Source organism: Perca fluviatilis, chromosome 12, assembly GCF_010015445.1.
Source record: "Perca fluviatilis chromosome 12, GENO_Pfluv_1.0, whole genome shotgun sequence".
Lineage (NCBI taxonomy): Eukaryota > Metazoa > Chordata > Actinopteri > Perciformes > Percidae > Perca > Perca fluviatilis.
Window position 1 is genome coordinate 35,604,032 of NC_053123.1, and position 5,705 is coordinate 35,609,736.

At 40.8% G+C, this 5,705-nt stretch overlaps 1 long non-coding RNA gene across 1 annotated transcript; it reads right to left on the reverse strand.

Moving 5' to 3' along the window:
• Window positions 1–1,780: 1,780 nt before the first annotated feature.
• Window positions 1,781–5,413, reverse strand: LOC120570598. The gene is made up of 3 exons (XR_005641087.1): window positions 5,324–5,413; window positions 4,758–5,007; window positions 1,781–1,951 (listed from the first exon to the last, which is right to left on the reverse strand). It is a non-coding gene; the product is annotated as an uncharacterized LOC120570598 (long non-coding RNA).
• Between the last annotated feature and the right edge of the window lie 292 nt (window positions 5,414–5,705).

Genomic DNA, 5,705 nt, shown 5'->3' on the forward strand with positions numbered 1-5,705 from the left:
TAACATTTCATAAAAGATATTGCTTTGACTTTTTCCTCTGATGTTTATATATGTCCAAATCACAGATCAACATAGGAAGTGCTAACTATTCCTAAAAGTGTATCCTAACTATAAGGTACAAGTGAAAAACCACAGTGACACCCTTCATAATTATAACAAGGGCCTGAAATCAACACCCAACCATGATAGTAATACAGGTGAATTTTGCCTTTGGCGGGGAAAACTGTGAGTCTACCTGCCACGCCGGCGGGTAGAATAGTGCTCGTACATTTCCTGTATTTCACCTTCATCAGGCAAAATATTGGCTGTTGTGGCTGCTGGCCTAAAAAGTTAACTGTTTACAACCATACGGTATTAAAAATAAAAACTGCATTAAAACAAACTCTTCAGCAAGTTAAATGAGGCAAAGTTTGTGTGTATGCTACAGTATGGTGTCTTAATGAGCAGAGCTAAAACTGAAGTGTCAAAACTCATCTCCCAATAGATCAGTGTTTGAAGGGCTAAATGACCATTTCCTTTGTTGTGTATAGTGGGCTTCATCAGACACTCAAACAGTTCCCAACAGGTCCCGTGAGATTTAATCTGCCCTCTCTATGAACAATGTTTTGCAGCCCATTAGTGGCTCCTAAAGGCGGTGTGCTGAACCCCTCTGGACAGGAAGTTTGTTCACACCTGCATGGGTTAGTCAGGTGATGACATCTCGACCAATGAGGTGTCTCTGCAATCAGAGGTGTGAAGACAAACAAGCATCAGCATGAACCCATCAACATGTGATGTCATCATTACTGAACAGGACTGTTTTGTCAGTTGATATTGTGTCTGACAATTCACTAATTTGATCAATTGGAATTTTTTAGATTTTCTTAAAGTAAAAAGGGATTCAATTAGCATGTGTAATGTGAGAGGGGTTGCTGCCAGTCACAAATCCACAGAGAATGATCTCCTGACTGTGCAGCTCCTCTCAGCTCTACAGAGTGTTTTTAACTCACTGGTATTTTGGTTTTAAGGCCCAAACCTTTACTGTTTTTGTTCACTCCCACAGCTTTAATAATAATAATAATAATAATTCCATATATTATATAGCGCTTAATCATACACTCAAAGCGCTTTGGGGGGGACCACGCTGTTCCACCACCAATATGCCTTACAATGCCAGATGTTTACCTCTCATCAGAGTCCATTTCAGGACTCTAAAACCCACTGTACCAAAGAGTTTGGTGTAGCTCTGCAGCAAATAGACAGTTAGAGAGCAGCTGGTGAATAAAGTGGAGGATTTAGCAGGTAAAGAGGGTTGTAGGAGTACACCAAAATGTACAGAAGGGGCCATATGAACAAATCATTAAATAGGGACACAAAGTATAAGAGCGCCAAATTCTGTGTAAGAAAGCAGGGTGGGGGGGTGGATGGGTCAAACAAACACAGGACTTTCATCCAGGAGACCGGGGACCGTGTCCTGTTTCAAAACAAAAGTAGTGGGGCGTATTTACTTGCCAACGATAGGGTGTTAATTCATATAATTCTCCTATGGTTCGTATTAGAGGGTAGGAATAAACAACGTATATTGCCATTTGGTTTGACATTATAATCATTCTTGTTCTGGTTCTGCATCTTTTGGTTCAGTGAGACTGCAATGGAGGGGACGGAGGGGAAGTGGGAAGAACCGAGGCTTGCTGACTGTTAGGCTATGCTAGCAGGCCGAGAATCACAGTAGTTAGATGTCGGCAGGGAATCAAGCAGGGGGCTAGCGGTCAACCTGCTTGACTCCAGAGAGGTGCAAGAGGGCCCATGGAGGCACTGGAGGTCTGGGAGCAGAGGTTGGAAGATTTAGACGAGGCTGGAACAGGCTCAGGATAGACAGGTTCTGGAGCAGAGCTTGCAAACAATTTCCCCCTGAAGAATGAGACTTCTTGGTCAAACTCTGGCAACGGCTGACAGATGGCAGTGGGAGTTACTGTGGAATGATGGGGAAAAGGACAGTTGGAAATGTATTAGTTTAGGTAAAGGAGCCTGCAGCGGCTGCTGTTGAGGTGTTAAAACAGTATTGCAGTTTTAAAGAGAAACTACTATGTATAGCAAGTACAGTTCTACACCTACACCTTATCGAAATTAAGCCACAATCTTGAATATCAAATTTAAAAAATGGAATCGTCGATACTGCCACGCCCCCATGTCACGTCCGGTCGGCTTGTCAAGTGGAAAAAAAAACGTGTTGAAGTGCTGCGAGTCAGTCAACCTCCTGTAACTTAGCTTGAGCCAGTCAGAGATGGCAAAAGTACTCACTTCTCGTACTCAAGTAGAAGTACAGATACTTGTGTTAAAAAATACTCTGGTAGAAGTAGAAGTACTGATTTAACTTCTTTACTCAAGAAAAAGTATCAAAGTACAGGCTTGGAAATGTACTTTTAAGGACAATTCCGACGCAAAACGAACCTAGGGGTTAATAACAGATGTGTACCCACTCTGTTGTTCTCTGCTAATTGAAGGTGTTTGTAGCTTGGAATATGCTAGCGCGTACCGCTGATTAGCTTACAACGCTAGTATATGGGACAAAGGGACACTCAAATCGTTATTTAATACCACTAAAAAGGCTCAAAATATCACCACACCTTAACGTTAGCATAATGAGGGTCCTTAAATGCTAACCAAAGCATTGAGAATGTTGGAAGTGTACAGATAGTTTATTGAAAAGATAGATTATAAAGACAGTCGTGTTCATGTTTACATGCGGGCACCATCTTGGAAACTAGTCATGACTAGCCGAACGCCGTGCAACGTGGAATCTCCCATGGGCCGATGTTGCCAGAAGAAAGCACTGAGCGCATAAGAGAAGCACTCAACACAACAGACTAGCTAGTGCTTCCACAGCATATGCACTAAAGAGATGGCGGATTATTCAACCGAATTTCAAAACATAGACAACAAACCCTTTCAGTTGGATGGACGTCCTTATCTTTTCGAGCCGGAATGACGAAGCGAGAGAGAGCTACCGGTAGTCACTGCAGCAACACAGCCTCGTACCTCGGGAAACTGGTGGTGTACCTGCGGACATTGTGAAGCTATGGCCACCGAACAGAAGCGTCTGTGCGCCCGCATGTAAACATGAACACGACTGTCTTTATAATCTATCTTTTTAATAAACTATCTGTACACTTACAACATTCTCAATGCTTCGGTTAACATTTAGGGACCCTCATTATGCTAACGTTAAGGTGTGGTGATATTTTGAGACTTTTTAGTGGTATTAAATAGCGATTTAATTTGAGTGTCCCTGTGCACAATATATTAACGTTATAAGCTAATCAGCGGTACATGCTAGCATGTTCCAAGCTACAAACACATTCGATTAGCATGAAAACATGTCCCAAAGAATGACAGAGTGGGTACACATCTGTTATTAACCCCTAGGTTCGACTAGATTAGGACTGTAGTTAAAGCTGATTCTGGTTTCTAACTTCGCTTTCAGGTGTGTCTGTTAAAACACGGACGGACAACTTCTCTCTTTTGATGCTTTATTAAGATCAAGCAATGTGCAACCTAGCTAACAGGTGAACACAAACAAAAAAATCACTGGCTAACTTACTTTAAATTTGCAAGAACTATAGACCATTACAACAACAGGCTTAAATTAACATAAGTTATACAACTTACAGTTCTCAAGGACACACACACAGCGGACAGCTAGTGTCTTTTTCTTTTCTCTCACTTTTTTCTCCATTCGCGGTGTGAGGCGTGTGTCCGCGCTATTTTCCGACATGCACTCACAATCACTCCTGATAGACGGCCTTTTGTACAAAACTAAAGTAACGAGCCAATTTTATAAAATGTAAGGAGTAAAAGTAAAAAGTCGCCATAGAAATAAATAGAAAAGTAAAAATATCTGAAAGAGCTACTTGAGTACAGTAACAAAGTATTTGTACTCCGTTACTTCCCATCTCTGCTGCCAGTCAAAAGCTAGCATGGCAACTACAGATGCTGGAGACCCATCGACAGAACACTGAAGTGTGTGAAAGTGTGGAAGAATTTTGGATTTCCAGTGAATTATGTTGACAACTTTCGCATTGTCGACAAAAAACACACAGTTTGGAAGCTCTGCTATGTGTGTGTACCATATTCTGTGTGTTTACCATTGCACATTAGCCTAGCAGCTAGCGGATATTCCTTCTGTTTATAGCTTTATCCCGACAAAACCGCACGGTTGAATTTCAGCCTGCATGCACGTTTTGTAGCCTAAACAGAGCAGCTTATATTGGTTATATTAGAGAGAACTACAAGTTAGCGGACTGCCAAGTCACCCTTTCTGCTCTTTCTCAGCCGCTGTGAGTTTCCAATTGACTGAAGATATGTTATTGTTACATTATGTTGTTAATAAATGTTTTAAATTTGACAATGTAGTGTGGTACATTGCAAACAAAGGTCAGATATTATATTGCATAAAAGTCTAGTCTAAAAATAAATAAATAATGTAAAAATCTAGTATTGAATTGAATCATGACCTTAGAATCGAAAATGTAATCAAATCGAGGATTTGGAGAATCATGACACCCCTACTGGCAACACGCTACATCAAAGACCCCTAATAAAGCCTCATTAGCCAGACCACCACAATGGTTGCCTCAGGGCCACGAGTAATCACTTTGGATTTAAAAGTTTCACGCAAGAAGTAAAAAAGTAAACTGCTGAAACCAAGACCTGCTTATCAAAAATCTCAGACCGCCAGACTACAACCTCACACACCAGCACACACACCTGAACCGTACCCGTAGCTGCCAGTAGCTCCACACAGGACGCTGATTGGCTGGGCCTCGGTGGCTCGGACACTGTCAAGTTCACAGGGGGCTTTACTTTACTTCTGCCCAAACTTGAAAAAGGCCTTGGCCATCAACAGGGTTAAATGGAATCAACTCAAATGATTTCTTCTTTAATCTTCCTTCTTTGCTTTATTTAGACAGTTTTCCATGTTCAATTAGGCAAATAATCCTTAGTTTTTCATTTGGTTAGGTTGAAAACCTTTACAAGAAAAGAGAAAACAAAACACAAAATACAGCAATTACTTAAAACTGTCTACTATCAAATATACAAACAAATATAAAGTTCTCCTTAACCTTACATTAACTTCAATAAGCAACATTACTTCAAAAAACATTATCAAGTCATTACCATGGCATTACTCCCATGCTACCACTATCACACTGTTACATGAACTAACATGAGTGCAAGGCATTTAGAAATTGACTACATTAACTTTAGCAATTTCACCATCAACATTTGCATTTAACATTAAACGTTTGACAAATATCAACATCAAACCATTAGGCTATCTCACCAGTAGCATCCCTGGAAATGCCCAGCAAGTAAAGTCCTTCCCCACTTCATCTATTTTCAACAGCAGCTCACAACATATGCTTCACAGCCTCTCACTGCATGTGCGTGAAAATAACTTTGCACTTCCTGATTTCTGGCATGAGGACTGGAAAGTCTCAACTTCCTTTTTCAAAATAAAAGTCTCTTTTTCTCAAAACAAAAGTCTCTCCGTTTGCGATCTAACAGCACAGACACCAACCATAGAATGAAAACCTAATGGACGTAGCATCAGTGACATCACCTGTTGGTTTGTGGACGGCCGTAACGAAGCCTGGAATTTTGCATTTTGGCAAAAAACATCTTGATATTTTGTAGCCAGAAGTGACCATATTTGCAGAAGAAGG